Here is an 11902-nt window from a genome sequence, read left to right as displayed (position 1 = left end):
CCCTTCCAGAGCTGAGATATCGAAACTCAAAATTTCGACCAGAAAAAAAAACGACAGTGGTACCCCTTACGTTTTTTTTGGGGGGGGGGGGGGGGAATTAAGTTTCCCCAATCTTCTCAAAACTCTGGATTCTGATAGAGGGCAATGAGACTTAGTACTGAGTGCAAAAATGGAGGCTCTCGACCCTTCCAGAGCTGAGATATCAAAACTCAAAATTTCGACCAGAAAAAAAAACGACAGTGGTACCCCTTACGTTTTTTTTTTTCGGGCGAAAAATTAAGTATCCCCAATCTTCTCAAAACTCTGGATTCTGATAGAGGGCAATGAGACTTAGTCCTGAGTGCAAAAATGGAGGCTCTAGACGCTTCCAGAGCTGAGATATCGAAACTCAAAATTTCGACCCGAAAAAAAAAAAAAACGACAGTGGTACCCCTTACTTTTTTTTTGGGGAGGCGAAAAATTAAGTTTCCCCAATCTTCTCAAAACTCTGGATTCTGATAGAGGACAATGAGACTTAGTCCTGAGTGCAAAAATGGAGGCTCTAGACCCTTCCAGGGCTGAGATATCGAAACTCAAAATTTCGACCCGAAAAAAAAAACGACAGTGGTACCCCTTACGTTTTTTTTGGAGGGGCGAAAAATTAAGTTTCCCCAATCTTCTCAAAACTCTGGATTCTGATAGAGGGCCATGAGACTTAGTCCTGAGAGCAAAAATGGAGGCTCTAGACCCTTCCAGAGCTGAGATATCAAAACTCAAAATTTCGACCAGAAAAAAAAACGACAGTGGTACCCCTTACGTTTTTTTTTTTCGGGCGAAAAATTAAGTATCCCCAATCTTCTCAAAACTCTGGATTCTGATAGAGGGCAATAAGACTTAGTCCTGAGTGCAAAAATGGAGGCTCTAGAACCTTCCAGAGCTGAGATATCGAAACTCAAAATTTTGACCCCCAAAAAAAACGACAGTGGTACCCCTTACGTTTTTTTTGGGGGGGGGGGGGGCGAAAAATTAAGTTTCCCCAATCTTCTCAAAACTCTGGATTCTGATAGAGGGCCATGAGACTTAGTCCTGAGAGCAAAAATGGAGGCTCTAGACCCTTCCAGAGCTGAGATATCGAAACTCAAAATTTCGACCAGAAAAAAAAAACGACAGTGGTACCCCTTACGTTTTTTTTTTCGCTCGAAAAATTAAGTATCCCCAATCTTCTCAAAACTCTGGATTCTGATAGAGGGCAATGAGACTTAGTCCTGAGTGCAAAATGGAGGCTCTAGACCCTTCCAGAGCTGAGATATCGAAACTCAAAATTTCGACCTGAAAAAAAAACGACAGTGGTACCCCTTACGTTTTTTTGGGGGGTGAAAAATTAAGTTTCCCCAATCTTCTCAAAACTCTGGATTCTGATAGAGGGCAATGAGACTTAGTCCTGAGTGCAAAAATGGAGGCTCTAGACCCTTCCAGAGCTGAGATATCGAAACTCAAAATTTCGACCCGAAAAAAAAAAACGACAGTGGTGCCCCCTACGTTTTTTTTGGAGGGGCGAAAAATTAAGTTTCCCCAATCTTCTCAAAACTCTGGATTCTGATAGAGGGCAATGAGACTTAGTCCTGAGTGCAAAAATGGAGGCTCTAGACCCTTCCAGAGCTGAGATATCGAAACTCAAAATTTCGACCAGAAAAAAAAAACGACAGTGGTACCCCTTACGTTTTTTTTTTTTTCAGGCGAAAAATTAAGTATCCCCGATCTTCTCAAAACTCTGGATTCTGATAGAGGGCAATGAGACTTAGTCCTGAGTGCAAAAATGGAGGCTCTAAACCCTTCCAGAGCTGAGATATCGAAACTCAAAATTTCGACCCGAAAAAAAAAAAACGACAGTGGTACCCCTTACGTTTTTTTTGGGGGGGGGGGGGCGAAAAATTAAGTTTCCCCAATCTTCTCAAAACTCTGGATTCTGATAGAGGGCAATGAGACTTAGTCCTGAGTGCAAAAATGGAGGCTCTAGACCCTTCCAGAGCTGAGATATCGAAACTCAAAATTTCGACCAGAAAAAAAAAACGACAGTGGTCCCCCTTACGTTTTTTTTTTCGGGCGAAAAATTAAGTATCCCCAATCTTCTCAGAACTCTGGATTCTGATAGAGGGCAATGAGACTTAGTCCTGAGTGCAAAAATGGAGGCTCTAGACCCTTCCAGAGCTGAGATATCGAAACTCAAAATTTCGACCCGAAAAAAAAAAAACGACAGTGGTACCTCTTACGTTTTTTTTTGGGGGGGGGGGGGGGGCGAAAAATTAAGTTTCCCCAATCTTCTCAAAACTCTGGATTCTGATAGAGGGCAATGAGACTTAGTCCTGAGTGCAAAAATGGAGGCTCTAGACCCTTCCAGAGCTGAGATATCGAAACTCAAAATTTCGACCAGAAAAAAAAAACGACAGTAGTACCCCTTACGTTTTTTTTGGAGGGGCGAAAAATTAAGTTTCCACAATCTTCTCAAAACTCTGGATTCTGATAGAGGGCCATGAGACTTAGTCCTGAGAGCAAAAATGGAGGCTCTAGACCCTTCCAGAGCTGAGATATGGAAACTCAAAATTTCGACCAGAAAAAAAAAAATGACAGTGGTACCCCTTACGGTTTTTTTTTTCGGGCAAAAAATTAAGTATCCCCAATCTTCTCAAAACTCTGGATTCTGATAGAGGGCAATGAGACTTATTCCTGAGTGCAAAATGGAGGCTCTAGACCCTTCCAGAGCTGAGATATCGAAACTCAAAATTTCGACCCGAAAAAAAAAAAAACGACAGTGGTACCCCTTACGTTTTTTTATGGGGAGGCGAAAAATTAAGTTTCCCCAATCTTCTCAAAACTCTGGATTCTGATAGAGGGCAATGAGACTTAGTCCTGAGTGCAAAAATGGAGGCTCTAGACCCTTCCAGAGCTGAGATATCGAAACTCAAAATTTCGACCAGAAAAAAAAACGACAGTGGTACCCCTTACGTTTTTTTTGGGGGGGGGGGGGGGGAATTAAGTTTCCCCAATCTTCTCAAAACTCTGGATTCTGATAGAGGGCAATGAGACTTAGTACTGAGTGCAAAAATGGAGGCTCTCGACCCTTCCAGAGCTGAGATATCAAAACTCAAAATTTCGACCAGAAAAAAAAACGACAGTGGTACCCCTTACGTTTTTTTTTTCGGGCGAAAAATTAAGTATCCCCAATCTTCTCAAAACTCTGGATTCTGATAGAGGGCAATGAGACTTAGTCCTGAGTGCAAAAATGGAGGCTCTAGACGCTTCCAGAGCTGAGATATCGAAACTCAAAATTTCGACCCGAAAAAAAAAAAAACGACAGTGGTACCCCTTACTTTTTTTTTGGGGAGGCGAAAAATTAAGTTTCCCCAATCTTCTCAAAACTCTGGATTCTGATAGAGGACAATGAGACTTAGTCCTGAGTGCAAAAATGGAGGCTCTAGACCCTTCCAGGGCTGAGATATCGAAACTCAAAATTTCGACCCGAAAAAAAAAACGACAGTGGTACCCCTTACGTTTTTTTTGGAGGGGCGAAAAATTAAGTTTCCCCAATCTTCTCAAAACTCTGGATTCTGATAGAGGGCCATGAGACTTAGTCCTGAGAGCAAAAATGGAGGCTCTAGACCCTTCCAGAGCTGAGATATCAAAACTCAAAATTTCGACCAGAAAAAAAAACGACAGTGGTACCCCTTACGTTTTTTTTTTTCGGGCGAAAAATTAAGTATCCCCAATCTTCTCAAAACTCTGGATTCTGATAGAGGGCAATAAGACTTAGTCCTGAGTGCAAAAATGGAGGCTCTAGAACCTTCCAGAGCTGAGATATCGAAACTCAAAATTTTGACCCCCAAAAAAAACGACAGTGGTACCCCTTACGTTTTTTTTGGGGGGGGGGGGGGCGAAAAATTAAGTTTCCCCAATCTTCTCAAAACTCTGGATTCTGATAGAGGGCCATGAGACTTAGTCCTGAGAGCAAAAATGGAGGCTCTAGACCCTTCCAGAGCTGAGATATCGAAACTCAAAATTTCGACCAGAAAAAAAAAACGACAGTGGTACCCCTTACGTTTTTTTTTTCGCTCGAAAAATTAAGTATCCCCAATCTTCTCAAAACTCTGGATTCTGATAGAGGGCAATGAGACTTAGTCCTGAGTGCAAAATGGAGGCTCTAGACCCTTCCAGAGCTGAGATATCGAAACTCAAAATTTCGACCTGAAAAAAAAACGACAGTGGTACCCCTTACGTTTTTTTGGGGGGTGAAAAATTAAGTTTCCCCAATCTTCTCAAAACTCTGGATTCTGATAGAGGGCAATGAGACTTAGTCCTGAGTGCAAAAATGGAGGCTCTAGACCCTTCCAGAGCTGAGATATCGAAACTCAAAATTTCGACCCGAAAAAAAAAAACGACAGTGGTGCCCCCTACGTTTTTTTTGGAGGGGCGAAAAATTAAGTTTCCCCAATCTTCTCAAAACTCTGGATTCTGATAGAGGGCAATGAGACTTAGTCCTGAGTGCAAAAATGGAGGCTCTAGACCCTTCCAGAGCTGAGATATCGAAACTCAAAATTTCGACCAGAAAAAAAAAACGACAGTGGTACCCCTTACGTTTTTTTTTTTTTCAGGCGAAAAATTAAGTATCCCCGATCTTCTCAAAACTCTGGATTCTGATAGAGGGCAATGAGACTTAGTCCTGAGTGCAAAAATGGAGGCTCTAAACCCTTCCAGAGCTGAGATATCGAAACTCAAAATTTCGACCCGAAAAAAAAAAAACGACAGTGGTACCCCTTACGTTTTTTTTGGGGGGGGGGGGGCGAAAAATTAAGTTTCCCCAATCTTCTCAAAACTCTGGATTCTGATAGAGGGCAATGAGACTTAGTCCTGAGTGCAAAAATGGAGGCTCTAGACCCTTCCAGAGCTGAGATATCGAAACTCAAAATTTCGACCAGAAAAAAAAAACGACAGTGGTCCCCCTTACGTTTTTTTTTTCGGGCGAAAAATTAAGTATCCCCAATCTTCTCAGAACTCTGGATTCTGATAGAGGGCAATGAGACTTAGTCCTGAGTGCAAAAATGGAGGCTCTAGACCCTTCCAGAGCTGAGATATCGAAACTCAAAATTTCGACCCGAAAAAAAAAAAAACGACAGTGGTACCTCTTACGTTTTTTTTTTGGGGGGGGGGGGGGGGCGAAAAATTAAGTTTCCCCAATCTTCTCAAAACTCTGGATTCTGATAGAGGGCAATGAGACTTAGTCCTGAGTGCAAAAATGGAGGCTCTAGACCCTTCCAGAGCTGAGATATCGAAACTCAAAATTTCGACCAGAAAAAAAAAACGACAGTAGTACCCCTTACGTTTTTTTTGGAGGGGCGAAAAATTAAGTTTCCACAATCTTCTCAAAACTCTGGATTCTGATAGAGGGCCATGAGACTTAGTCCTGAGAGCAAAAATGGAGGCTCTAGACCCTTCCAGAGCTGAGATATGGAAACTCAAAATTTCGACCAGAAAAAAAAAACGACAGTGGTACCCCTTACGTTTTTTTTTTTTTTCAAAAATTAAGTATCCCCAATCTTCTCAAAACTCTGGATTCTGATAGAGGGCAATGAGACATGGGCTGCGTCCGAAACCGCATACTTCCCTACTATATAGTAGGGGAAAAGCAGTAGGCGAGCGAATAAGTATGTCCGAATCCTTAGTATCCATAAAGAGTAGGCGAGAATTACCAGAGTGACGTACTAATTATCGCGAGATTCGGGCATACGTATACTTATAGTACGTCCGAATATTCCTACTTTCGTACTATATAGTAGGGGAAAACAGTATTTGAAAGGAGTAGTATGTCTGAAACCTCAGTACTCATAAAAGAGTAGGCGAGAAGTTCCCGGATGATCTCCTGCTTTCGCCAAGATTTTTGAGTGTTCATCCGATGGATACTCTTCTATCCCAGGAGGCCACAGGAGAGCATTCGTCATTATCAACATCGCAGAGATCAGTTCTTGTTTTTTTTAATTTAGTTTATTCAATGTACCCATGACTGTAATTGTAATTCTTGAAATAAAAAATAAATAAATAAATAAATAAAAAAAAAAGAAGCAGGGGGTTTTCAAATGTGAGTAAACACGGAACCTGGAACCACGAAATGTGTTTAAATCGTATGTGTTAAACTACTATAGAGTAAACGTTTTAACTGTTGAAGGTCTAAAGGACTTAGACAGTATAGTATAGTTGTGATTTTGCTGTAAACACATGTTTTATTAGTTAGTTAAACAGGGGAGCTCCAGTAAGTAGGCTACACGTAAGTTTCTAAAATGGATTTACATAACCAAATAACGTTACATCTTAAACACGCTTATTTAAAATGTCTATTTACATCTGAAATGAAAATATTGTTTAAGTATTGCAGATGAGCACATCCCAACATGAAAAATACATCTGAGTGATGTAACGTTATGTGTGCTAAGTGCTATTATGAAGGATAATTCACTGTTGTCAACACTACTTACATTAGACAAATGTGCTGTAAATACGGTAAATAAACAAATCTATAAAGTAACTAAATATGTTATATTTAATTTGTCCCTTATTAGTGTTGATATATTAATGAACATTTAAGTTGGATTAAAAGTGAGTTAACACATCAACCTCAGCATGTAAATTCAGTGTTGAGCTCATAATGTGAATCTTGTCTGTATGTTACAAGGACAGAAGAACACGCGTGTGTTTATCCGGTGGAGAGAGGCTCATGATGCTGAATGCTGTCATCAAAGGCTTTGGGTGAGTATACTACAGAAATGGATAACAAAATCTATTCAATCTTAAATTGTAGTTTATTTGAATTATTGTAAATTCAAGTAGAGAAATTACAACACTTTTCTGATTCTTGATTTCTGTGCATTTGCTGCATAGCTTTTGTGGTGGAGCAGGACCTGCAAGGAAAGATGATGGCAGCATTTGTTTTAGGGATTTTACTCAAATATAAAGTAAGGTTATTTTTAATAGATAAATCAAATGACATTGTGTTAAAATGACTGCTTTTGTATAATGTTTGTGCATTTTTGTAGGATCTGAAATGTCTGCAGACTGGTGTGAGCACTGAGGATGAGGAGCCCAGAGGTGCATCCTGGAAGTGGTGCCATGGATGAGTCCCTCCATCTCTCCACCTGCCTTTACGAGACCCTCGATCTCTCCACCTGCCCTTACAAGACCCTCTATCGCTCCACCTGCCCTTATTGCCGCAGATTGTGAAGCGCAGCACAACATCAAGCTCTGGGAAGAAGGCACAGTCCCCTCTGGTGAATTCATCAGAATAAAGCTGCAGAATGGGAACCGCTGTGTTGAGTCAGCATGATGTGGTGTTCAACGGCTGTAAATACATGTTTGTAGTTTGAATAAAGCTTTGTTTCATGTGTTGTTGACTTGTATAATGCATTTGTTTATTGTGATGGTTACTTTTATTTGTTCTTTTACTCATTTATTCATTTTTATTATTGTTGTCAGTATATAAAATGTAATTATTTATTTAATGTATCCATTAATTCATCGATTGACTGATAATTGAGATGTTTCACTGCATTTATGAATATAAATGTATTTATGCATAACTGTCATATGACGAAACAAATTAAAATTTGCTTGTTATATTAAATTATATTTTTAGTATATAAAAAAGTTATATAATTAAGTGTTGGTCAGCATTTAATATTATTATTTTGTTTAAGTTTTGGGGTGGGCTAACAATGCAATTCATTCTGAGGTAATATTAATTTTTAAGGAGTGATACTTACATTTTTCGAGTATAAAATCAACAGTTTTCTCCAAAAGAGATCTTCGAGCAGCTGCCCGTCTCCTTTGTGCAGACATTACAAACGCAGAGGAAAACTGTTCTAGGTTGTGCTGTCGAGTCACTGATGTTATGAAGTGTTAGTACACCTGTCGCTCACTTATAAACGTATTACATACAAGATCATGGAAAGATACCATAATAGTCATAATGACAAAACAGAAAACATAAAGATCATTGGTTTGTTTACATCATAATATAGGGAAAAGGAACAATAACAAGGCTAAATATCTTTAAATAGTTCTTCATAATACATGAAAAATGTTGTTGTTTTGTTGTTGTTATAGGCAGAGGGATGAGGGATCCTGAGGGATGAAACGAGGTAAATTCATCAAGAAAAGGAGGAAAACTTAAAGGAGAAACATTTTGGGTATAAAATAAAGAAATTAACAACATACTGTATATTCAAGAGGTGACGATTTGGGGGTTTCTTAATAAAAAAAAATATCGTTATAAGAATAACACTGTGGGTCACATTAGGGTTTAAAATAGCTATAACAACTTAAATCAACCTTAAATGTATTCACAAAATGAATGGCCAGCTGATTCTTCAACAATACCACAACAAAATGAGCAAGTTTCATCAATGTCAAGATATTTATAGATAGAAGAATTAAACGTGTCGCTGTTCATTTCTTTGCGCTTGTGATATGATGATAACGCGTCGTAGTAGGTCACATGATAACGTCAACATGGCAGATGTCCGGTTCTCATTCATACTCAACGAGATTTGGCTAAATGGTAAATGGACTGCATTTATATAGCGCTTTCATAGACCTAATGGCCACCAAAGCGCTTTACATATTGCCTCACATTCACCCATTCACACACACATTCATACACCGACGGCGGTGTCAGCCATGCAAGGCGCCAGCCAGCTCGTCGGGAGCAGCTGGGGTTAGGTGTCTTGCTCATGGACACCTCGACACTTGGTCAGGTGGAACCGAGGATTGAACCACCAACCCTTCGGTTTGTGGACAACCCGGCTATAAAGTACCTACTCTTTTAGCGCTCGTTGAGTAAGTACTTATTGAAATTAAGTACCTACTCATTGAGTATGCGGTTTTGGACGCAGCCATGGTCCTGAGTGCAAAAATGGAGGCTCTAGACCCTTCCAGAGCTGAGATATCGAAACTCAAAATTTCGACCCGAAAAAAAAAAACGACAGTGGTACCCCTTACGTTTTTTTTGGGGGGGTGAAAAATTAAGTTTCCCCAATCTTCTCAAAACTCTGGATTCTGATAGAGGGCCATGAGACTTAGTCCTGAGAGCAAAAATGTAGGCTCTAGACCCTTCCAGAGCTGAGATATCGAAACTCAAAATTTCGACTCGAAAAAAAAACGACAGTGGTACCCCTTACGTTTTTTTTGGGGAGGCGAAAAATTAAGTTTCCCCAATCTTCTCAAAACTCTGGATTCTGATAGAGGGCCATGAGACTTAGTCCTGAGTGCAAAAATGGAGGCTCTAGACCCTTCCAGAGCTGAGATATCGAAACTCAAAATTTCGACTCGAAAAAAAAACGACAGTGGTACCCCTTACGTTTTTTTTGGGGAGGCGAAAAATTAAGTATCCCCAATGTTCTCAAAACTCTGGATTCTGATAGAGGGCAATGAGACTTAGTCCTGAGTGCAAAAATGGAGGCTCTAGACTCTTCCAGAGCTGAGATATCGAAACTCCAAATTTCGACCCGAAAAAAAAAAAACGACAGTGGTACCCCTTACGTTTTTTTTTTTCAGGCGAAAAATTAAGTATCCCCAATCTTCTCAAAACTCTGGATTCTGATAGAGGGCAATGAGACTTAGTCCTGAGTGCAAAAATGGAGGCTCTAGACCCTTCCAGAGCTGAGATATCGAAACTCAAAATTTCGACCCGAAAAAAAAAACGACAGTGGTACCCCTTACATTTTTTTTGGGGGGGCGAAAAATTAATTTTCCCCAATCTTCTCAAAACTCTGGATTCTGATAGAGGGCAATGAGACTTAGTCCTGAGTGCAAAAATGGAGGCTCTAGACCCTTCCAGAGCTGAGATATCGAAACTCAAAATTTCGCCCCGAAAAAAAAAACGACAGTGGTACCCCTTACGTTTTTTTTGGCGAGGCGAAAAATTAAGTTTCCCCAATCTTCTCAAAACTCTGGATTCTGATAGAGGGCAATGAGACTTAGTCCTGAGTGCAAAAATTGAGGCTCTAGACCCTTCCAGAGCTGAGATATCGAAACTCAAAATTTCAACCCGAAAAAAAAACGACAGTGGTACCCCTTACGTTTTTTTTTTGGGGGGGGGGGGAATTACGTTTCCCCAATCTTCTCAAAACTCTGGATTCTGATAGAGGGCAATGAGACTTAGTCCTGAGAGCAAAAATGGAGGCTCTAGACCCTTCCAGAGCTGAGATATGGAAACTCAAAATTTCGACCAGAAAAAAAAACGACAGTGGTACCCCTTACGGTTTTCTTTTTCGGGCAAAAAATTAAGTTTCCCCAATCTTCTCAAAACTCTGGATTCTGATAGAGGGCCATGAGACTTAGTCCTGAGAGCAAAAATGGAGGCTCTAGACCCTTCCAGAGCTGAGATATGGAAACTCAAAATTTCGACCAGAAAAAAAAAACGACAGTGGTACCCCTTACGTTTTTTTTGGGGAGGCGAAAAATTAAGTTTCCCCAATCTTCTCAACACTCTGGATTCTTATAAAGGACAATGAGACTTAGTCCTGAGTGCAAAAATGGAGGCTCTAGACCCTTCCAGAGCTGAGATATCGAAACTCAAAATTTCGACCCGAAAAAAAAAACGACAGTGGTACCCCTTACGTTTTTTTTGGGGGGGGGGGAAGAAAAATTAAGTTTCCCCAATCTTCTCAAAACTCTGGATTCTGATAGAGGGCAATGAGACTTAGTCCTGAGTGCAAAAATGGAGGCTCTAGACCCTTCCAGAGCTGAGATATCGAAACTCAAAATTTCGACCAGAAAAAAAAAAACGACAGTGGTACCCCTTACGTTTTTTTTTTCGGGCGAAAAATTAAGTATCCCCAATCTTCTCAAAACTCTGGATTCTGATAGAGGGCAATGAGACTTAGTCCTGAGTGCAAAAATGGAGGCTCTAGACGCTTCCAGAGCTGAGATATCGAAACTCAAAATTTCGACCCGAAAAAAAAAAAACGACAGTGGTACCCCTTACGTTTTTTTGGGGGAGGCGAAAAATTAAGTTTCCCCAATCTTCTCAAAACTCTGGATTCTGATAGAGGGCAGTGATATTTAGTCCTGAGTGCAAAAATGGAGGCTCTAGACCCTTCCAGGGCTGAGATATCGAAACTCAAAATTTCGACCCGAAAAAAAAAACGACAGTGGTACCCCTTACGTTTTTTTTGGAGGGGCAAAAAATTAAGTTTCCCCAATCTTCTCAAAACTCTGGATTCTGATAGAGGGCCATGAGACTTAGTCCTGAGAACAAAAATGGAGGCTCTAGACCCTTTCTAGAGCTGAGATATGGAAACTCAAAATTTCGACCAGAAAAAAAAAATGACAGTGGTACCCCTTACGGTTTTTTTTTTCGGGCAAAAAATTAAGTATCCCCAATCTTCTCAAAACTCTGGATTCTGATAGAGGGCCATGAGACTTAGTCCTGAGAACAAAAATGGAGGCTCTAGACCCTTCCAGAGCTGAGATATGGAAACTCAAAATTTCGACCAGAAAAAAAAAAATGACAGTGGTACCCCTTACGGTTTTTTTTTTTCGGGCAAAAAATTAAGTATCCCCAATCTTCTCAAAACTCTGGATTCTGATAGAGGGCAATGAGACTTATTCCTGAGTGCAAAATGGAGGCTCTAGACCCTTCCAGAGCTGAGATATCGAAACTCAAAATTTCGACCCGAAAAAAAAAAAAACGACAGTGGTACCCCTTACGTTTTTTTTGGGGAGGCGAAAAATTAAGTTTCCCCAATCTTCTCAAAACTCTGGATTCTGATAGAGGGCAATGAGACTTAGTCCTGAGTGCAAAAATGGAGGCTCTAGACCCTTCCAGAGCTGAGATATCGAAACTCAAAATTTCGACCAGAAAAAAAAACGACAGTGGTAC

At 40.3% G+C, this 11902-nt stretch overlaps 1 long non-coding RNA gene across 1 annotated transcript; it reads left to right on the top strand.

The window, feature by feature from the left end:
• Window positions 1–6086: 6086 nt before the first annotated feature.
• On the top strand, window positions 6087–7554 carry LOC148981468 (uncharacterized). The gene is made up of 4 exons (XR_016168628.1): window positions 6087–6106; window positions 6703–6771; window positions 6904–6977; window positions 7059–7554. It is a non-coding gene; the product is annotated as an uncharacterized LOC148981468 (long non-coding RNA).
• The last annotated feature ends 4348 nt before the right edge of the window (window positions 7555–11902 follow it).

Source organism: Pimephales promelas, chromosome 5 (assembly GCF_988280905.1).
Source record: "Pimephales promelas chromosome 5, fPimPro1.hap1.1, whole genome shotgun sequence".
NCBI classification, from domain to species: Eukaryota; Metazoa; Chordata; class Actinopteri; order Cypriniformes; family Leuciscidae; genus Pimephales; species Pimephales promelas.
The sequence above is the reverse complement of the archived record's forward strand: the minus strand, read 5'-3'. Positions and strand labels throughout refer to the sequence as shown.